The sequence below is a fragment of the Ochotona curzoniae genome, unplaced genomic scaffold, assembly GCF_017591425.1.
Source record: "Ochotona curzoniae isolate NIBS_2020 unplaced genomic scaffold, NIBS_Ocur_1.0 contig_2210, whole genome shotgun sequence".
Classification (NCBI taxonomy): Eukaryota; Metazoa; Chordata; class Mammalia; order Lagomorpha; family Ochotonidae; genus Ochotona; species Ochotona curzoniae.
The window spans coordinates 20,132,711-20,156,965 of NW_024465369.1; the positions used below are offsets into that span (position 1 = coordinate 20,132,711).

At 37.4% G+C, this 24,255-nt stretch overlaps 1 pseudogene; it reads left to right on the top strand.

The window, feature by feature from the left end:
• Positions 1-23,261: 23,261 nt before the first annotated feature.
• LOC121150860 lies at positions 23,262-23,936 on the top strand (annotated as a pseudogene).
• Positions 23,937-24,255: the final 319 nt, after the last annotated feature.

The window sequence follows — 24,255 nt, forward strand, 5'->3', positions numbered from 1 at the left end:
GAGAAGAAACAAAGGGAAAAGGCCCCAACTAGGCTCCCACCCATCCCAGGTCCCCAGGGTGGGGCATGTTCCGAGGGTCCTGCTCAAGCAGTTCAGATAGCTCAACAGTTCTGAATTGCTGCCAAGCTCACCATTCTGAGCACGGTGAAATCTATTCAAAATCCGCTGGCTGACATAGTTTCTTCATGGTTGGGGTTCTGAGATCAGCAGTTCAGTTGGAGGGATCTCCAAAGAAACTTCATCTGAGGTGATTCCAGACCCGATTCTTGTGTGCTTGCCAGTACAGGGTCCAGCACCGTCTGTCGCCCCAATCAGCTTATGCACATGCTGGTCGTTGCAATTTCTGGGTCAGTTCTGTTTCTAGCCCTGTCTCCCACACGAAACAATGGTTTTTGCAGTCCAGCTGTCATGAGGCCCACAGGTGTTGCAATTGTGAGTTAAAACAAACACGTAGACCAGCACTATGCACACAAGAGATCTCTGTGAATGGAGTGGTGTGTTTAGACAGTGATTGCTGCAGTACGGTGTATTCATGGTCAGCTCCCCGGGAGGGAAGGATATGCTATCAATATATTTTAGATTAGAAAATTCCAGCCTCTTTGTTGTACCTTACTGACACACAGTACTAACTGCATTTAACTTCACTTAGACTTAGATTTCAATATCAAAGGGAGACAGTGAGATGCACAAAGTGACTGAAAGAGCACAACCGGTACAGGAAATTTGCAGAATCATCTGTGGCTAAGAAATGAATAGAAACTAGACTGAAAATGTGTTAGCTTACCATTCTAAATTCTGATAGTGTCAGAAGCCAACCTTGCTTGACTGAATGCCCTCAGAAAGTTTTCTCTGCAGTTGAATTGCCTTCCTGGGTGCTTATGCTGTTCTGAAGCTAGAAAAGCTACTCTCCTTCACCTATTGAGAGTCCACACATTCTTGAAAGTAAAGTCATCAAACAAATAATTTTGGTTATAAATTGAAACCTTCTCCCTCTGTCTTCTGTATAACTAGAGCTTTGTGTCTTGTTATATTTATACATTGTCCTTTGTGCATTTGTTACAAACTGTGCAATAAAATGCTACTTCATTTAATTTTTCATGATGTCTGTTTTGTCTTTTCATTTATTTCTTAAGTTGTAAGGGGAAAGTCCCATTTGCTACTGTGTTCTATATAGCATACACATATATATAATAAACACTTGAACATGAGAATAGTTCAAAATGGCATTACTTAGGGTGATGTAGTTAATGCAGTTTGAAAGAACATGTTCTTAAATCAACTTGAGTCCTAAGTAAGACCTGTGAGTATTATTGCTATGGCTCTAACTTGATTAAATTAATAGTAAGCTATTGGCTTAGTACTTTTATTGATGTAAATTATACGTCAAAAGGGCATGTTCTGACCTTAAGTAGATAATCTGATATGTCTCCCATTGTGTTTGTTTAACCAACTTGGTGCACTGCCCAGTAGAACAACCAGGATGATGCGGAGCCTTAAGACCTCTTAGAATATGCTGATGCAGCTATGACCTGGGTTAACCTTGGTTCTGGTGTCTCCCTCACCTACCAAACTGAATTCATTTCTTCTCGGAGTTCCACTGCTGTTCCAAGCAAAAGTCACTTTTAAACATTAAGTCACCTCAAAATGTATGTGAGTTGTAAAGTCTTCTTAATGAACAAAAATAATATTTTTCAAAATACATTAAAATTAAAAAGAAAGGTTGTGTCCAGTATCTCATGCAGTAGGTGATGTACAGTTAGTATCATGTCAATTTATATCAGTGAATGGTAAAGCTTTTGATTTCACCACATTTTCCAAAGAAATCTTAATGAGATATGGAGACAAACACAATACAAGAATGGCACCCTAATTTATTACTTACATTTATTTTCTCTGCAGAGCAAACATTGTAAACCTGTGATTTAGAACCAGAGACTAATACGAAGAAAATTTCTCTGAGTATAACATCAAATAAGTATCTGCAACCCACCATGATTATAACTCATGGTAGAATTTATCCCTTTCAAAATATGTTTGCTTTAAGACCTTTTCATAGCTTGTTTTAGAGTAAGTTTGCCACCTTTTATTATTCTGATGATCACAGTTTACCTATTTATGAGTCTCAAAGCCCTCACTGAATTGTTCCTATACAAACTTAAGTCACATAATCCTTTCTCAAGAACACAGAAATGTCGAGGATAGGAAAATATCAAATTAATAACACAGCATTCCCTCCTGCTTGGCCCCACCCCCACAGCTAACAGCAGAGTGAAAGTGACTCTATGAAATGCACAAGAAATGAGAGCCAGAAACAACTGGCTATTGCTAAAGAAAGGGAAATCAGAGATTAGTGGATGTCCGGCTATTGCTCAACTATATCACAGAAGAAAGCAAATTTGCATGTTTCCAAAGTAAACTGCAGAAGCTGTTGCCCTCCCCCTCCACTCTACACACAAACTCATGATGTGGAGAAATGTACCAGCACACCTTGGCCGCATGAAGTTGCAAAGTGTCTGGCTTCAGTCCCTGAGCAAATAAATGAGCTCTATACTGAGAGTGCAATCAAGACCAGATCACAATGCCCTCTTGTAGAAACAGCATCCTGAAGGCATACTCTTCTCTTTTTATTACATAAATGCATTCCTTATTTTGAACCATAAACTGCATTTAAGCTCACCTAGAAAAGACCCATGTTAATTTTTTCTTAGGTTTGTTTTATCATTTGATAAACAGCGTTAGTGAGAGAGACACAGAGTGACAAAGATCTTCATGCACTGATTCACTTCCCAAGAGACCATTCCAAAGCACTGAACCAGGAACATCATTCGAATCTCCCAGGTAGAAGAAGGGGCTCATGGATTTTTGGTCATGCATTTCTCTGCCAGGTACATTATCTGGGAGCTGGATCAGGAACAGAAAGGCCAGGACTCAAACCCGCACCCATAAAAGAAGTTAGCATTGCTGACAGAGGCATAATTTACCATGCCACCGAGAAGGTCCACAAGATCCATGTTAATTTAAACAAGGTTATTGTCAAAGCTCAAAAATCAAATGAAGGCAGATTTGGCTTAATCAACAGGACTTTAATTCATCTTTGGAAAAACAAAACAGTAAAGTCCAGAAATCACTTATTCAGTATAGAGATTGTATCCTTTCAGGCCAACTTGTGCAGGAAGAGATTAAAAAGTGTAAGACAAATCTTAGCATCTCACATCAAACCTATCAGCTGGGGGCTTGGTGATTGAGCAGCTCCTGCTTCCATGGGTTATATTTCTCCTAAAGATACACGAATTTCAAAATCCCACTTGCAGTGGAATGTGTGAATTTTAATAACTGTTCCTTAAGTTTTTCTTGTTATGATCCTCTTGAGAATCCAATGAATATGGGAGTGGAAAAGTACACCTGTAAACAGTCAATTTTGTTTGTATTTGTGGTGGTTTAAAAGTTCCTCAAAAGTTCACACGTGGGGCCAGGCGGCGGGCTAGCGGCTAAAGTCCTTACCTTGAACATGCTGGGATCCATATGATCGCCGGTTCTAATCCCTGCAGCTCCACTTCCCATCCAGCTCCCTGCTTGTGGCCTGGGAAAGCAGTCGAGCACAGCCCAAAGCTTTGGGACTCTGCACCTGTGTGGAAGACCTGGAAGAGGTTCCGGGTTCCCGGCTTCGGATCAGCGCAGTACCAGCCGTTGCGCTCACTTGGGGAGTGAATCATTGGACGGAAGATCTTCCTCTCTGTCTCTCCTCCTCTCTGTATATCTGACTTTGTAACAAAAATAAATAAATCTTAAAAAAAAATTCACACGTGAACACGTAAGTCTATGAAACAAGATTACAAGTCAATGTCTTCAAGATTGGGAAGGTGGAAGAGCCATGGAAGTACTACTGACTGAAAAGAGAATTAGCTGTGTTTTTCAAAGGGACAGAAGCCTGCAGCCCTGAAAGTCTCCATTGCCCATATTCCTTCTCTGGCTGCCTTGAGAGTTCAAAGACCTAGATATGGAATTCTCCAGAATTCTACTCCTTTCACCTGCAGGAGCATGGTTACTGTGCAGCAAACAGTTTTCTTACAAAAATAAAGCCTACTTCTGTTCTTTCCTACAAGGGGTCCAGAAGAATTACCTTAAAAATGCGTTTTCTGCACTATAAAATGTCTGAACAAAACACAATAAACTCAACAGTAATATGATTACTGTACTTGTAAAACAGTTGGTGTTTTAGCAATATGTCCTTTAAAAAAGTATGCTTGGAAAAATGGATTCTGTTTCAACAGTTAAAAGGACATAATTATTTTTCTGCTGCATAACAATTTTTAAATGTTAATGAGTTAAAATACAGTACTAAAACAGCTCCCATGCAGCAAAACAGCATTTCATTTGACTGCCTCTTTCTTAAGATCAAATACTGTGTATCAACCTGGGAAGTCCTCAGGTACAGATGACTGCAGAATGACAATAATATGGGACCTTGCTCACTCATAAATTGTCTCAGACTTTATATGGACTAGATTTTCTCAACCTTAACCTATACATTATTCTTTGCATGGGAGCTGTACGGTATGATGTCAATGGCATCCCACCGGCCTGCCTCTACCCTCTGAAGAGAAAAACACCTCACTTCCACACCACAACCATAGTAAATAATAATTCTTTGGGCAGTGTTATCTGACAGCCAAAAGTGCCCTCACGTAAGACTTGTTGCTGTAATGCATGATTGTAGGAAAAGCATCACTAGGACGACAGCATGCATTTCATCTCTGTACCAAAGCAATTTCCTGCTAGATGGAGGACAAATCATATTTGTCTAATACTGTGAGCAATCTCAGATCATAATTTCTGTCTGTCCTTAGTTGCCAAGTTCATCAAGGAAAAAGTAACTGATCGCAATCTCAGTGGCTTTGTATAGCTAATAAAGGAGACTAAAATGTTACTATTTCCATGCATTTATTCAATAAATTCCTGTCAAGAGACCCATGTGTGCACACAGTGGGAGAGGAGCTGAGTTCTTGATTTAACAGGACACATATGTTGCTGCCTTCATGCCTCCCAATGGCAACAGGAAAAGCTAAGTATTGGTAATATTCACTATTTTCAGGGGAAAATAGCTGGGGAAACTTTGTTAGACACAGATACTTAAGGAAATTTCTAAAAATACACTATTTCTAACCTGAGACCCAGAACATGAACAAAAGTCAGTCAGGGGAAAAGATAAGAACATGATGAAGAAGTGAGAGCAGAAGGCAAGGTAGTCCACAGAAATAATGAAGCTCAGTGTCCATGGAACTATTAAAATATGGATAGATTGCAGCATTAAAAATGTGCAAAAGGGTCCCGCATGATAACATAGCGGCTAAAGTCCTCGCCTTGTATGTGCCAGGATCCCATATGGACACCGGTTCTAATCTTAGAAGCCCTACTTCCCATCCAGCTCCCTGCTTGTGGCCTGGGAAAGCAGTCCAGGATAGCCCAAAGCCGTGGGACCCTGCACCTGTGTGGAAAACCCGGAAGAGGTCTTGGCTCCTGGCTTCGGATCTGCTCAGCTCCAGCTGTTCTGGCAGCTTAGGGAATGAACCATTGGACGAAAGATCTTCCTCTCTGTCTCTCCTCATCTCTGTATATCCGCCTTTCCCATAAAAAATAAATAAATCTTTAAAAAGAAAAAAATAAAAAAGATGTGAAAAGAACTAAGACTGTAAAGGAATCCAGGCCAAATCATAAAGGAAATGACATTAAGAAAGAAGCTAACTGGTCCTTTGGACCACCTGTGCAGTAGGTGCCAGGTCTGTGAACCCCAGAGCTGGGGAGTCTTGCAGGGCTCATGTCTTCTGGTCCAGGTCCTTGAACCCACCTACTTGGTTGATGCCAGGCCCCTGAGCCCAGGTCACCTTGCCAGGCTCTTGGACCAAGCTGCAAGAGCCGGTTCTCCTCAGTGGAAATGACGAAGCAGTCAACAGTGGGCCCTGATGTGCATGGACAATATGGCAGCCCATTGGAGCCTGCAAAGGGCATCTGGTACAGTAGCAGAGGAAGGAGAACAAACCAAATTGGACAGCAACCCCAGCCAAACAATGACAGTAAAAATCTGGTCAAATGGACACTATCAGCCACGGGCATTGACAATATCAGCCACGGGCATTGGAATGCTTTCCTCATCCTTGGATCAGTAAGACTGAGCACAGTTTGAAACTAAGCAAAATCGCCTAGGCAAAACCCTCAGAGTGTTCACCACATTGGGACCCTGGTTTAATATCAGGTAGTCTTTCCCCATCCTCTGGTGCTGAGGCGATTGGGAGGCTGGGCATTGTTCATCCCCTTATCTCATTTCTTCCCTAGAAACAGGCGGGAGTAGACAATTTAGAAACAAGGATCACACCCACTTTTCCCTACACCTCAATCCTTCCAACCCTGATCAACTTGTAAATATAAAAAATAGATTTTAAAAAATAATAACAAAAAAGAGGCTAAGCTTTGTTGCAAAGCAATGGGAACTAATTCAACAGATTAAAGTGAGAGAGTCAAACTATTAGCTTTTCTAGGGAGATCACTCTAATTATAGTGAATGTGTTAGGGTGAAACATAAGCAACAGAAAATAAGGGTATGTTTGTGTGTGAGAGCATGTGTGTGCAGAAAGAGAAAGTGTGTGCCAGAGATTGATTTTGGGAGTATGGCTCATGGAATTATTAAAATTTCTGAGATCTAGAGGAGGAGCCAGCAGCTGAAGAACCAGAAAACCTGATGGTGCTAAACAACAGTTCAAAGGCAGCCAGGTCAAAAAGATTCTGAATGAAGAAAAGATCAGCCCGTTGGTGTGTTCAGACCTCCCACTGACTGATGAGACCCACCTTCATTAATGAATCTGCTCATTTTAATCAGTCTACAGATTTATTCAGACTATCCATTTCAAGATTAAATATTAAAAATAGTGGTTACTTTACTCAGTCTACCTCTCTCCATGATCTACCAATATAAATATTGATCTTATCTAAAACCCATCTCAAAAATACCAGGGCATCCGACAGCTCAGTCAAGTTGATGCATAAAATTAATTATCAGACATCGGAGAATGCAAAGAAGAAAGATAAGATTCCAGGAGGGTCCAGCAAAAGCTGATACATTAAATTAGGGGACAAATTATACTAGTTGAAATTGAGAAGAAATTCTTCCAGTAATTTTTCTAATAGAGGTGACAGACTGGCACATCACTGAATTTATAGAATTCCTCATTCATATTGGCCATATTTGTTAATGAATGTGGGTGCGTGAAGTAAAAAGCATTTCTGAAGGATTAATTTAAAGTTTGAAAATTGATTCGATGGGCTCATGATAGCATATCTATTAAATAATTTCATGAGTCCTGTTCAAAACAGGAGTGCAATTAAAAAGACATTCTCATACACTCTCGAAATTTCTGGATGGAAATTGAGGAACATAAAGAATATTAAGAATAATTTTACCCTTTGGTTTAGTAAGCTCCTTTTTAAGTTTCTATTCTGAGAACTGTTCTATGCAATAAAAAATTGAAAGCAGCTTAATTTCTAACATAGACGAAAGCACTAATTAGTATCCAACAAGTAAAATCTTGTTTGTGCTGCCAGTTTGGTGAAATAGGCAATGCTATGAAAATGTTAACAAATTAAAATACGAAGCTGCATATACTATAATCCTAAAATGCTCATTTATTTCTTTCGAGTCTTACTGCAATAGCTGAGTCTAAGAACCAAAGCTATATATGAAAGGGGGAAATAATCTAAATTTATAAAAATGTATACATATATACATGCACATGTTTCATATATTTAGAAACTTCTGCTTATCCTTTGTTTCACTGAAATTATTCAAACTCTATCAGTTCAGTTTTCACTCAACAAAAATTTTAAAAGAAAATGAATAAATGAATGGATGTGCTGAATTGCTGAACTTATTAACTGCAAGTTTTCTATTTGGCTCACCATAGGAGAAACTAGACAGATTTTAAATGCTGCCTTTGGCATGATAGTTTTTTATCCTGACTGGAAAGAACTTCAACAATTTGGTTCTGGAAAGGCATAATCATCCACCAGAATTTTTTGTGCATGGAGTCACGTAACCCAATTTCATTCGTTTTCAGATTTCTATAAAACTATGAAAGGCTTCAAAAGGTTTTGTAGCTCGGTCTCCATCTGCAGAGAGTAACAGCTGTGAGTGAGTGCGTTTGTGTGTGAAGAGAGATGCACAGGAGCTCCTTTCATAAGTGTTTCCAGTACTTAAGGACACCCTTTGTCAATTCTTACTTCAAGTTCAGTCTTCCTTATCTGGCCTTCATAATGTATGTGACAACTGGGTTCCAGTCTTCTTACCTAATCCTCCAAATATTTTCAGAGAGCTACTTGTTCATTCATTAATTCCCAATTCTGTCTAATCGCAAGCCCTGTGAGGCTATTTCAACCTCATAGGACCAATACATTGCTTCCTTCACAAATAAGCTGCATGCTTTGAGCCTAAATCCTCATCTCCTGGAAGCTTCCCCCAGTTACAAGGCTGATACAGAATTCTCTGCTTTGCAAAACATTGTTCTAAAAAGTCCGTGGAGACTAACTACAGTTTGGGAAAGTGCAGACAGCAGTGTCTCTTAGAGTGTTCTGTGAAGGAACTAAATATTTCAGTGTGCTTGATAGACTGACTAATACATTACCACCCCAAGAAAGTGTGGAAGCTATGTTAACTTTTCACCAAATTGCTATTTATTTATGTAAATAAGACTTATTCACAGCCTATAGAAATTAATATAGTTACAGAAGTGTTCACCTTTCTATCAAGAGTGGATCATCCATAAGAAGGATAACATTTATGATTTTGCTTTGTTCACAAAAGAAATGAAATTGCGATTTATTATGTTATTATTGTTTTTTAAAGATTTATTTTTGCAAAGTCAGATATACAGAGACGAGCAGGGTCCCAAGGCTTTGGGCCATCCTCAACTGCTTTCCCAGGGCACAAGCAGGGAGCTGGATGGAAAGTGGGGCAGCCGGAATTAGAACCAGCACCCATTTGGAATTCAGGTGAGTTCAAGGCAAGGACATTAGCCACTAGGCTACTGCATGGGGCCCCTTTGTAGTTAATATTTGAAAGCTTGCCTACTATTTGTGATTTATGATATTATCCCCAAACATGAAGGAGGGATTCTCAAGATTGAGAAGACCCCAGTATATGACTAACCCGTATGTTATAGCATCCAACTGGTGCTAGAGATATTAATAAAAACTATTTCTTTCAGCTATATGGTAGTTCCATAGGACTAGGAAATTTATTTAAAAATATGTAGATTATGTTTTACATCATGATACGTTAAGTTTGTCTACCTGAGTTATTGCTAGAACAAAGGCAGCTGGTGAAAATGACTTCCTTTCTCTCTCTCTCTCACTCTCTCTCTCTCTCTCACACACACACACACACACACACACACACACACACACACACACACACACACATTAATTCACTCAAACACAATCCTACCAAATCAAGGACAGTGTAAAAGCTTAACCACTGGGACCAGTGCTGTCATACAATAGACTGTGATTCTGCCTGTGCCACCTGGATCCCACGTAGGCACATTTCCCAGAAGTTCCACTTCTGATCCAGTTCTCTGCTAACGGCCAGCAAAACACATAGAATGTTTTTTTTTTAATACAGCAGACTTAAAATAAAGCATAAAAACTGTATATTATTAATGAGATGATTTTAAAAAATAATAAAGGAACTGTTTTCTGACATAGCAGTTAAAGCGAATGTCTGTGATGCCAGAATCACGTGTAGCGGCTGGTTCATGTTTCAGATGCTCCATTTTTAATCCAGTTCCCTATTAATGTGCCTGAATAAAGCAACAGAGTGAAACTAGAATTTGGGCTCATTCCATTAATATGTCAGACACAAATAAAGCTCTTGCTTCATGCTTCATGCTTCAGCTTGCTTCAGCCCTGGACACCATGACCACCTGGACAGTGAACCAGCACATTGAAGATTTCTCTCTCGCTCACTTGCTCGCTCTCTGTTTCTCCCACTATCTCTGTAACCTTAACTTCCAAATAAATAGATTTTATATGAAGAAAAAAGAAATACAGAACAGTATCTTTCTAATATTTAAATGTGTTTGGCAATTTAGTAAAATCTACATTAATAATCTGTTGCCAAAAGGCCCTTTGGACAGATGTCAATCTAGGTTTATATTTTACATAATTAATAATATTATTAAAATAAAAATATTTATTCACAATTATGTAGACCTGGTTTGCAAATGCATTAAAATATTGAATTTATTTTTTGTTTACTTTTGTTTATTATTAATATGATCATTTTATGATACAGTTCCATAGGCTCCTGGGATTTCCCTTATCCCCTCCCCAAGTTCCCCCCCACACCTGGTTCCTCTATATCATTACTAAAGTATAATTCTTTATACACAGTCATATGTATTTCTTTTTAAAATTTTATACTTAAACTTTGTTATTTTAATGTCATAAAATATTCATAATAGCTGTTACAAATTACATTTAACTATGCTCAATTGTAAATCTAAATGTTAACTTACAAAAAAAGTTCATATTTTTATACTATTATCAATATAGTATCATGTTGGGAGCATTTTATACAATAAATTTATCTGTGAAAGAATATATGCAAGATTATTTTATGAGAAAAAAGAAGTTTTCGGAAGGGTTGGCATCATGTCACAGCAAGTTAATCCACTGCTTACAGTGCTGGTACCCACATATGAGTGTCAATTCAGGCCTTGAATGATGGCTCAGGTGGCTAAAATCCTCACCTTGCAAGTCCTGGGATAATATATTGGCACAGTTCCTCTCCGTATTGCTCCACTTCCCATCCAGCTCCCTGTTTGTGGCATGGGAGAGCGGTAGAGGACGGCCCAAAGCTTTTGAGCTGCTGCAGCCAGTGTAGGAGACACGGAACAGGTTCTTGACTCCTGGTTTTGGATTGGCTCAGCTCTAGCCATTGCAGCCATTTAGGGAGTGAGCCAACAGATAGAAGCTCCTGCTCTCTGTATCTCTGTAGTAAATCGGATCTACTTTTCCAATGAAAGTAAAAAAAAAAAAAATCTTTTTAAAACAAAATGTCAGTGCAAGTCACAGCGGCCCCACCACTGATTCAGCTCCCTGCTAACGTTCCTGGGAAGGTGACAAAGAATGATCGAAATACTTTGGTGCCTGCCACCCATATGGGAGACTTTGCAAAGTTCCTGGCTACTGGCTATGCCTCAGCAAGATGTGACTGTTGCAGCCATTTGGAACATCAAGCAGAGAATAGAAGATTCTCTCTCTCTCTCCCAAATAACTAAATAAAGCTTAAAAACAAATAGTGAGCTTAGGGAGCTGGACCACTCTCTAGAGCTTTCGGAAGGACTTAATATGTAGAATGGAGACTAGTAGAAAAAAGGAAGAAGTAATGATTTCTCCACCAAATGTGGTTTCACAAAACCTCTCAGTCCACACTCCTCAAAAGGAATGGTCACCATGGATCTGTTCATCATAGCATGCCAGGAGGTCACTAGAGCAGTGTGGTTTACTAAAAAAGAAATCTTTTATATTTTTATCAAAAAACATGTTTATTTTTTAGCAAAGTTTGTAAAATTTTCCATAAAATTTAGAAATCTTAAATAGATATTTTTATGGCACATTTCGAATAAAAATTTTCTCCTTTCAATTTACCCTTCCCCCCCCCCTTTTTGATAGCCATGGCCCCCAAAGCAATAAATGAGGACAGCAATCTTATAGATGAGAAGTCGTAGTCCCTTTGTCTGATATCCTGTCTCTTAATATTACCTGTGATTGGTTAAACCTGGGGGACACTCCCGTAAAACCTACCCAACTTCGGATCAGCACATTTACCTGCTGTGTGTCTTAAGCAAGATAATGGTGCCATCACTGTAAACTTTAACATCCAGGGAAAGACTAAGAGGCACTCTTAAACAAATGCGACATTATGTGTCAATAAATATTGATTAAAAGCAATACTCATAAGGTAAAGCCTTCTGTGTTTAAGCAAATGACTTATTTGCTTTTTATATTAATATAAAGGGAAAGTTTTATGTGTTTCATACATAGAGTTTTCAGAACATAATGATACTTCCTACTTTCCCTCTCCTTTATTATTTAAATTTTACAATGACATTTTCCATTTTCTTTATAATTACAAGCTTAGCTCTTCACTAAATATAGTTTAACAAATAGTAAATAGAAAAAAAAGTGTTTCTCAAGATTACAGACATGTTATCTGCATAAATTTTTGTAGGGTAATATAATATTTTAGTCAGCTTAATTGATTGTTTTTCCAGTTTTTCTGCTTTTACTCATTTCAAATAAGACATGTATGAACACCTGACTTAATTTTGCATCTGTTTCCAGGGAATTGATTGAGTCTTAAGCAGAACATCATTGTCCAAATCATCTCTTTGCAATTTTGGTGACTTTTAAACAAATTTTATTATTATTTAGATCTGTACAGTAATGCTGTTGTAAGTATATTTACATTTTCACATTGATTACAAGCCCTAATTTTTTGAAAAAAAAATGGATATACCTTGTAAATTCTATTTTAAAAACTGAATGAACACTAATATCTATACAAGGAAGATAAAGTAGCATCCATTCATTTGTAGCACATACATATCAAGATGTTATTACGCCATGTTTTGACCACACTACACCTCAAGATTATTCCAGGGAAAGAAAACATTACCTAACTTTTGGATGAATAAAAAAAACCTCCCTATAACTACCAAAGTGAGGAGTAGCAATAGAGAATGGTCCACATGATGTGGGATGAGCTAAGCTGCAGCCATGCCATTAAAAACTTAGCACTTACTGTGGGTCAGGACCACTTGCTAATACTGTAACAAGTTATATAAACATTTAAAATCCAAGACTTCCGATAAGGAAACTATCAACAGCAAGTGAGTTTTTTTCACTGACTCCTGAACTCATTTCTTTTCCACCCCATCTGGTTGGAAATTATGTTTACAAATCACACTCATGACATGATGTCTTCTCGGGTGAGGAAAAAATATTCACGTAGATTGGCATGAGGAAATATAAACCTCTCTTAAGCATTCTTAGAGACCGTCACTCCAACATCCACTTCAAATCCATCCATCTAATCTCAGTATGAACAGAATTATGTACAATGGTTGTGGATGCTTTATACATTTCTTTCACCCTGACAGAGTGCCATCAACATCGCTTTCCATTGCAAAGTTCAAATATTGAAGAATTTGTTTTTGCAAAAATACACTTTAAGTAAGAACACTGGCATATAATATGACAGTCCACCCCTGCCTTTACCTTCTCTTTCTTCAGTATTTTATTATGTATTATTATAGTTTTTATACCTTTCCCATAGTAATAACCTGAACTTTGAGAAAGGTCAGCCAACTTCATTTGTTTAGAATCTTTAGTGATGATTCATGGTTAATTCACTGAGCTTGTTCAATACAGATAAAAATAACACCTTTTCCAAATGCACATAGTATTAACTTAATACAGCTGGACATCTTGCCAATCACCTTCTCAAAATTTATGGCCAAAGTGCACAAGAGCTTTCACAACATGCCTTAGGAATAACATGGACATTTCTTCTAGATAATTTAGTTCCAAACAAGTCAAACTTCCTTTCTTGGAGATGTCCTTCAACTTGCATATTTACTGAATAACCTTTCATCTTAATCAAAAACTTGATCCAGAGCAAATAGAACACTGATGTCTAAGAAGTTGATTAGTAAAAATGCAAGGATATACCCAAAAGTATCTTGAGTTGGTTTTATATAGAAAGAAGCCAAAATTACACACACCCATGATTCAGGAAAATCCCTCTCTTGTACGCAGTTTGAAAGGTCCCCATTTTTAAACTACAGGGGGGAGCTAATAACATGTTTGGTGTTTTCTGATATTCAGGACAAAGGATTGTTTATGCTCTAACAAAATTTGCTTAAAGAGTTTCATAGTAATGTAATACAGAGATTAGATTTTGCCAAATTACTGTAAGATCACAAAAAGATATAATATTTGATATTCTACATTTTCTTTATGACTTTAACTTCTAGTATTGTGAAATTTAAGCAGAGAAGTCAAATTTAAATAAAAAGAAATAGTCATGTGGATATACAAAATCTCAGTCACATAAACACTAATTCAGAAATATATTTATTCAGGTTTTTTTAATTAAAATGCATAGATAATAAAGAATAATAGTCATTAACAAAACTTTGGAATCAAGTGGATTTTAACACAACTGGAAATGGAGAGGGGGAGGGGGAAAAGAGGAGTAATATCTATGCTCCTAAATATATACCATGACAAATGTTAAATCTGTTCTTTTTGTATCAATTAAAAATAAAGCACTTCAATGATTTAGTCTTCATCAGATTGTCCAGCATCTAGGTCATTGCAGTTATCTTTTCTTGCTGAAGTTGAGGTTTTCCTACTTCTTTATATGATGAATGATTTTCTCATAGCTGGGAACTGAGTCAATGCCCTGTCATCCAACAGGCAGGAAACAAGTAGCCGTGCCCATCTCTCACTTAGCTTTCTCTGGTTCTGACTTCATCTGCCCCATCATGTTGTGGTACTAGATATAATTTCCTTCTTTCTATTTTTTTCTCTTCCTTAAATACTAAATTTATAAGTTTATTTTTAGAATCTAAAATTTTCCACGATGTTTCACAGAAAAGATAATGGTAAGCCAAAATTGTTGGCTTTTCTTTTTCCTTGAATATACTAAATATTTAGCAGCTTCTTGAAAGTATATAATCCCTACTGAGAATATTAGACAATTAAATCCCCATAGGTTCTCACCAGTGGAGATACATGAGGGAAGAAAATATTGTCTACTTTAATGAAACAGAAAAAACTAGAAATAATAGTGAAAAGGAGAGCGAGCCAAAGGAGAATAATGAAAAGTTTTTTAAAGTGTTATTATTTTGTTTATCTTCAATTTAGGTTTCTGGGTGTGTTGCAATTTTTTTTATTTTACTATTGAATGTTTGTTGTCTACACCTAGAATTTCTCCAATGACCTGAATTTGTCATGAATCCAAAGACCCATAAGGAAATGAAATAAAGGAAGAAGTAAACTTGCTTCAATAGATTTGCAGAGTGTATCATAAATCCAATCAAATGGCCAAGATACCTTTTTATTTATGATAACACTTTTAAAGATTTATTTGAAGCACAGAGAAAGAAGGAGAGAGTGGGACCTTTCATGCTCTAACTCCACAATGGCTGCAACAGTCTCATCTCAACCAAGCGGATGCCAGGGGCGAGGAACTCCCTCTTGGCCAATCCCATGGATCAAAAGTGTACATGGGCTGTCATGCACTGTCATCCCAGGCACATTAACAGGAAGATGAATCAGAGACACAGCAGCCAAGATTCAAATCAGCACGGCAGTGTGGTATACCACTATTGCAATCAGCAACTTAATTTGCTTTGATACAAGGCTGGCATTCCCCATTCCCAGACAATTTTAGACAGCAAGAAGACATCTTCTCTCCAACACTCGTTGGGTCATTGATCTAATCAAAATGTCTAATTTTAATAAATGATACAATTGTGACAGAAAATAATTTTATAACATAACTAAGGAAGAAGCATCATGTCCAGAGCTCATCTTACCCATGTGTTGCAACACATCAGATGAAATCTCCACTTGTAGTGCTGATTTTCTATATTAGAATATCTATTCAAGTCCCAGTTACTCTGCTTCTAATCCAGCTTCCTGCTAATGAACCTGAGAAGGCAACAAATGCAAGATATATATACACAAAATATACATACAAACAAATCCTGACTTCTAAGGCAGAGACCAGAGGAAGAAGGGAGACACCTGCATTGAGATGAAGAACATGAAATTCTTTCCAGCGACTTTTTTGGTTAAAACCTTGAATAATATACTTTCAGAAAGTAAAAGGCCCACAGAAGAGGTGAGTATCAGGAAGCTGCAGCAGATTGCAGTCAGTTGCTAATCTCCAGTGTAATCATTCTGATCTTCTAAGAGAAAGTTAACCTGTGCTGAGGCTAACAAGAACAGAAGAATCTAACAGCTCATGTATACTATAATTGCCAATAATATTTCACTACAGTTACCTACACACACAAAAAGGCAAATTGCCCCTCTCATTTTCTATCTCTTTCATCATTACAAAAACAAATACAAAAAGTTTTCATGCATATTTGAATGCTCTAGATGCACTAAAATAAAGCAAGTCTTTGAAGACCCCATCTGGGTAGTAGTTTGATTTTAGAATTTTGTTTTGCATGAATATGTAGATTATAAATGGGTTTCTTTAATCACCACCTGTATCATTTTTAATATTTACATAAAAATCATCATATTCAAATTACACAAAGCAATTACTCCTATTTAGACAAATAAGCCTGGTCCATAAATTGGATTACCTTACCTATACTTGGAATTGATTTTTTAAATACACATTTGTGCATCATATTATGCTCATGAAACATTTCTTCAAAAGAAAAGACAAACCCAAAGGCATATAATCCAACGGCAATGTCATTTACTATATATTAAAACATCATATGGAAACTCTCTTTCATTGCAAACAGTCTGAATAGCATCCAATCAAGATAAGTCAGATGAATCTGAATTTTTTGCAAATTCCTGAACTCATTAACACAAAAATGTTACCTCATATCAGGAAATAAAGAAGGTTAGAGAACAAGAAATAAAGTAAAACAAGGATCAAGAATAATATAATAAATGAGGAATAGAATTTGGGGGGCTCATTCTTTTTTTACAAACAAATTGGTTGTCCTGCCTATTTAGCAGAAATGTTAACTGAAAAACTTCTGCAATAGTAACTAGTTACAGCTTTTAGTTTTTAGTTATCTAGACACATAAAGATTGGCTCGTAGATGTGATGGAGTATAGAAGTTGTTTACACGTGGCTCACTGTTTCTTAATTTCTAACTATGATTCTCCTTGACCTATCTAAACTTGTTTATGTTCTTCAAACATACTTCATTCGTGGGGCGAGGAATAAGCAGATGTGAATAGAATACTCCTCATAGCCCATGCTGTATTCCAGTATGACTTCCCACAACTCCATTTCTCAAGATAAACCACCATTCTGAATTCAAACACTACATACCAGTTTTTCTTATTTTCCAACTTTATGGAAATGGAAACGCAGGTTATGTCAGTATTGTTTCATTCAACATTATATTTTGAGACTCGTAGTGTTGCATGTATTTGTAGTTCATTCCTAATCACTGTTGCATAGCATTAACATATCACAATTTATGTATCAGTTCTGTAGTTGGCAGGCATTTGAGTACCTTTTTCATTGTAGCATTATAAATAAGTTGCCATAAATATGTATTATATACCTGTTGATAAACTGATGTCCATATATCGTGTGGCCATCAGACTAGGTCTAGAACTGTTTGACTCACATATTCAGCTTTAGTACGAACTAACAGAGAATTAACCAAAATCATCAGAATATGTTATACCCTTAGTGTCAAGGAATGGTGGTTGTGAGTACATTACATCTGTGTTGATACTTGCTGTCAAATGTGGAGTGGCAGTAGGGGCAAGATTTCTTTATTGCTTTCCTTTTAAATTTAGCTTTTCAGATAATTGTAATATGGTGTTACTGTTGCTTTACTTTCTTTTTGAATGTTAAAGAGGTAAGGCTGATCTTTTGATATTCTTTTTCTGGGAAGCATCTATTCAAGCCTTGAACACATTTTTCATCTTTTGCTTACTAGTCTATGTGAACTCAGTGTGTATTGGGTTCTCATATTTTATTTGGTATGTTCATGTAAGTATCTGCCTTCACCTCTTGGATCAGCTTAACATATCTTCCACAAATGAAAATGTAAATTTATACTATAATACTATAGTCATAACTAAGAATTTGCTTTTTCAAGAAAATAAAAGCAGATAACAAAAAAAGAAATTATAACCTTAACATATTGGAAAAGAGAAAGGCCAAGGAATACAAAATAGAAATATAATGGAAGATAAATGTGAGCTTACAATGCAAAAACATCTTTTAACCCAATAGAGCAAGTGTTGTTGTTTAAACGAACGCACTTTGATAAATCTTCCTTTAGAATTTTTCTTTGTAAATTAAACACTAGCTGAGATTTTGTTACAACCTCTTGCAGGAAGCAGTTGCCTTCAACATAGGTCAGCACTACACCAAATACAGAGGAAAGAGCTCATAAATCCGAACAAATTACCCAACCTTCACATGCCTTCAGGAAAAATACATGTCTGGTGAATGTTTGATTAATCACACTGCCAGCTATATAAACTTCTTAAGCAAAATATACAAAGGAACTAGGGCCCCATACCTTTTATGGTTTAGTAGAAGTAGATAATGTTATACAGTGGGGAAAAGGCTGATTTGACATGCAGTCTTGAGCTTAAACGTCAAGAATTCACTTCTTATCTAGAAGTTTGGGAAGCATTATTTAACTTTTGTAATCTATCTCAATTTCATTGTTAATTCTTAATTTGTTTACTTATAAATGTTGCTTATAAACAATACATGATATAATTATAACACTACCAAGCATTTCCCTGATTATGTGACCACGTGTATGTTTTGCAATCATAAAATAAAAAAAGTATATGGTGTGAATTCATGTAATTTTGGGACATTTTCTTTAAGGTTTAATGTGCAACAACTTTACAAGTTAAAACATTCTAACAGCTTAGAGTTGTGGTATACATACAGATAGAAATGATTAATTTTGATAGAATAACCAAGCATAAATCTACAAAAATTTAATTCTGAAAGTTATCCAAGGAAAAACCCTAGTCTCTCGAACAAATACAGTTACAACAAAAGAATAACAGCCTGCACAGTTAAGAGCCAAGACCCTTACCTCTCACCTTATGCAAAAAATCATTTCTAAATGTATCAAGGACCTAAATCTACAACAAGAACAATCAGACTATTAGAGAAAAACATAGGAAGAAGCACTCTCCAAGACATAGGAATTGGTTAAAAAAAAAAAGTCACCAAGAGCACATGCAGTCAAAGCCGAAATAAACAACTTGGACTACATCAGACTAAAAGACTTCAGTACAGCAAAGGAGAGGATCAACAAAGTGAAGCAACAACCAACAGAATGGGAGAAAATCTTTGCACAATTCACAAGCAATAGGGAATTAATAGCCAGGATTTACAAAGAGCTTTAGAAGCTCAACAACTTTAAAACAAACAACCCTGGGAAGAAATTTCTTTTAAAAAAAAAACTAATTAAATAGCTAATAGACATATAAAAAAGTGCTTAGGCTCCCCAGCTGTCAAGGGAATGCAAATGAAAACCACATTGAGGTTCACAGAACTCCAATGAGATTGATCTACATTCAAAACTCTGCTAACAACACCTGCTAACATGGATGTGGGGGAAGAAGATACCCTACTTCATTGTTGCCAGTAGTGTAGGCTAGTACAACCACTATGGAAGTCAATATGGAGAGTGCTAAGACAACTGAAAATTCACCTGTCATATGACCCAGCTAACCCACTTCTGGGAATATATCCAAAGGAAATAAAATCTGCATATGACAACAGGATCTGTAATCTGTTTTAGCCACACTATAAATCAGCAAAGACATGAAAACAACCCAGATGCCCATCAAAAGAGGAGTGGAAAAAGAAACTGTGGCACATCTACCCTTTGGAATATTACTCAGCCATGTCAAAGAATGGATTCTACCATTTGCAACCACATGGCCCCAACTTGAGACCATTGTGCTCAATAAAATAAGTCAATCCCAAAAGGATAAATATCATATGTTCTTTCTGATACAAGGCTACTTTAATGCAAACACAAGATCAATAGCCTTTCAACATTGTTTTTGCAACACCTCACGTTTTGATATTTTTGTTTTTGTTTTCATTTCCTCTAAAATGTTTTTCTTCCTCATTAGTTTGTTCACTGATTCATTGATTGCACAGTAGCATTGTTTGCTTCAAGAAAACTTTTGATTTTCTTTTTCATTTCTTTAGCAACACATTGGTCATTCAATACATGCTATTGAGCATTATGGTGTGGTAAATTTTCCATTTTTCTTCCTATTGTTGATTTTATGGCTTTTTACTTAAGTAGTTGTATAGTAATTGTGTAACAGAGGCTATCATCTCCAGATGTGAAGATACAATACAGTATACGTCTCTACTTTCAAATCAAAGATGGATTCCAAAAGGAGAAACTGTTAAATATATCTTGACAAAAGGATGATGAACTCTTGGCCATTGTCCACACCTGTAATGTCAGGATAAGCTTAAAGAGCAGACTGACAGACTTAACACTGTTTATAAAGGACTATACTATTGTAATAATATAAAGGAAGTCAGTGGTAGGGGCTGGACCTGAAGATGGGATAGAAACCCCAAAGGCTATGGAACTGTATCATAAACAGTAAAATAAATATTTTTTTTAAAAAGAGAGAAAATACATTAATCAAAATGTAATAAATGAAAGAGAAAGGAAAAGAAAGGGAGAGAGAAAGAAAGGAAGGAAGGAAGGAAGGAAGGAAGGAAGGAAGGAAGGAAGGAAGAAAGGAAGGAAGGAGAAAATAGTCCATGTGCTGATGAGAAGAATGTGTATTCTGTAGCTATTGGGATAACTCTCTGTTAGGGCCATTTGTTTGATAGTATAATTCAAATACTTGACTCCACGTTTTATGGACTTTCTGTCTGGATATTCTGTTTCTTGCTGAGAGTGGGGTATTGAAGTTAGCCATTATTATTGTATCAGAGTTTCTCTGTTTAGATCTCACAGTGCTTGCTGTGCATTTCCAGGTGGTCTTGTGCTGAGTGCATACATATTTGTGTTTTTTATACCTTCTTGATCAATTATATTTTATGAAAATATAATGTCATTCTTTATCTGTTTTCATGGTTTCTGCTTAAAAATTATTTCATTTGATATGAGGATAACTATACCTGTTCCCTTTTTTCTCTTTGCCTGACAAACCTGTTTCCCACCCTTCACTTTCAGTCTATGCATATCTTTGTGAAGTGAGTTTATTGTAGGCTGCACATAGTGGGATTGTGATTTTTACACATTCAGCCTACTAAGTCTTTTCTCTGATATATTTAATCCATTTGCATTCAGTGCTATTATGGTAGATGAGAACTAAGGCCTGGCACATCATTTATTGAATAATGATTCTATCTGCTCTGTAGGTGAATTTTGTCATGACATGTATTTCATGTTTATTTCTAATGATGACCACTCTTCTGAATGTCTTAAACGCTGGTCTGATTGTGGTGAATTCTCTCCAGTTTTGCTTATCAAAAATAAAGAAGACTTTGTTTCTCTTTCACTTGTAAAAGATAGTTTCACTGGATGTAATAAAACCTGCGAGTGGAGTTCCTGGGTGTGGTACAAGGGACTGGCTGTATCATCTGCATCTTAAAGGTATGCTTGTCCTTGTCCTCAGAGACACAGTAGCTTTGACTGACATGCTTCCTTGTCTCTGCCCATTAGAACCTGGTAAGAATGGTGTGTCAGTCAGTGTGTGGTTGTTAGGGAGCACATCTACAATCTCACATCGGCAGATTCTTCACAGAAGGAAGCAGCAGAGGATGCTCCCCCACGACACGGCACCTGCATCTCACTCATGTTTTATTTTTGAAAAGTTAAAAAAACTCCAAGTGTTGTTGAAGATGTAGAGAAAAATGAAACCTTTATAAGCTATTGGTGAATTGCAAATTGATGCAGTCACTATGGAAAGCAGCAGTGCTACAAATATCAAATGATCAAATAGCCTCAATTATTAATCACCAAAGGATATGAAATCATTATATCAAAAATACATCTGCACGCCAACGCTCACTGAAGCTCACTCAAAGCTGCCAAGACAAAGGATAAGCTTGACTTTCCACTGATAAATGAGTGGATTTAAAAAAAATTACTCTTAGATATTCACAGATTAGAAAGAGAGGAAGAAAGAAAGGAAGGAATATTACTTGGTATTAAAATAAGAAAGAAAATTGCTATTGTAAAATGGAAAAACCTGGATAATAATGTACCCAGTGAAAAACCTCGACAGGAAAGACAAATGCTGCATCATATTATTTATGTATGGAATGTAATAAAGTTGAACTCATTGAATTAAAGACCATAATGGGGATTACCAGGACCTGAGGAAAAGAAAGATGTTGGTCAGAAGGTGCAATGATTCAGTATGCTTAGAATGAGCTGCACATGTGCTGAGCTGGGAGCAAACTCACTTCCAGCTTAGTGAATTGCATTGGTCACACAAGAAATAAATACCGACTTTGGCATCTTACGGGTCAAAAAGAGTCCAGGTGGCCCTCAGACCTAATGTTCCAGCAAGATCAGTACCAACAACAACCTACTTATTTAGGACACTTGGTGTCTCCCTAATCCTGAGAACTGCTTGAAACGAAAGTGGGAGAAAGGCTGTACAGACAACGGTGCAGCCACAGCCTGAAATCACAGAAGGTGGAGAATGGTAAGCCAGAAACTGGAGCTATGAAGACCGCAGTGGAAGACTAACACAAGAATTAAGACCTGAAACTCGCTGGAGAGAGTGGCGCGAATGACTGCAAACAAAGAACCTGGTACTAACCTCAATAACGAAAATTAAACTATAGACTGGTGGGTGACACTGTTTAGAATAACATGTCCGAAGGAGAAGAATCTGATAACTAGAAGTACAATGACCAAGAGCAAAAGAAGATACAGTAGCCCAATGAATATTACTGAAGACTCCCCTGCCAAGGAGCAACTGTCTTTGTCAACCTCAGAGCTAACTAAGGAATACATCGAGAAAATTGGGGATAAAGAATTCAAAACACTAATTACAAAGCTTCTTATCAACAATGATAAGCACATACAGGAGTTTAAGAAATTTAAGGAATTTATCACTCAGGAACAATAGAATAACAGAATAATCGAATAAATGAGGTAGAATAAAGAATCTCAGAATTGGAAGACATTTCTTAATACAGTGGGGATACAAAAAAGCTGGAAGAGAAACTGAATAGAGCTTTAAAAAAAAAGTATTCAATAACTAAGAGACACCGTTAAAGTGCCACTTATAAGAGTGATGGGAGTTCCAGCGGGTGCAGAGAGAGAGAAATTGGGTTTTAAAATATGTTTAACAGCTGGCGAGTTCCCCCGCAAGCAGACGGTGCCAGAGTCAGGGGTCGAGCAACAGAGTTCACGGAGCTCCTGCCAGGGTACCCTTTCACTGAGGCAATGGATTCCAAATGCCTGGGATCGGTCATTCTTCGCTCGGCTCCCACAAGGGCACCGTGTGTCAGAAGATCACCCAGAACTTTGGCCTGCAGCACGTCTTCAGCGGCCACTTCTTGCGGGAGAACATCAAGGCCAGCACTGAAGTTGGTGATATAGCCAAGCAAAATCTAGAGGAAAGCCGTTTAGTCTCAGATAACGTCATCACACACCTGAGGCTCCCGAAACCGGGATGCAGGAGTGGCCAGCACTGGCTTCTGGACGGTGTTCCGAAAATACTAGTACAGGCTGAAGCTCTAGACAAAATTTGTGACCTGGATCTAGTGATCACTTCGAACATTCCATTTGAGACATTGAAAGATCGGCTCAGCCGTGGTTGGATTCACCCTGCCAGCAGAAGAGCGTATAACATGGACTTCAACCCACCTCATGTGCATGGAATTGATGACATCACTGGGAACCATTAATCCAACAAGAGGATGATAAACCTGAAGCAGTTGTTGCCCCGCTAAGACAGTGTAAGAATGCTGAGAAACCCGTCATTGAGCCATTGAGCTATGGAAGGGCCAGGGAGTGTTCCACTGGTTTTCGGAAACAGAGACTAATAAAATCTGGCCTTATGTTTTCATGCTTTGCTCAAACAAGATCACACCTATTCAATCCAAAGAGGCGTTCTGAGCCTGCTCAGTGGAAGAACCAGGAAGATGTGGTCATTCAATTGTGTGTGTTGTATTGGTGCCGTGCCCAACTTAGAAGCTAGCTGCGATAGCTTGCAGCACCTTTCTAGTTTACAGGGTGAAGTGATAAGAAAACTAATTGAGTAAAAAGAGCTCACAAAGAGGCCCTCTGCCTTTGAGAAGACCCACCTACGTGTGTTTGAAGTGTGTCCTTCCACATGTGGCCAGCCCTTCCCAAAAAAGCAAGTATAGGCTGGAATTGAAGCCGTGTATAACCTGAGCTCCACCTGACTCCTGACAGCCATGTTGTTGCCACAGCA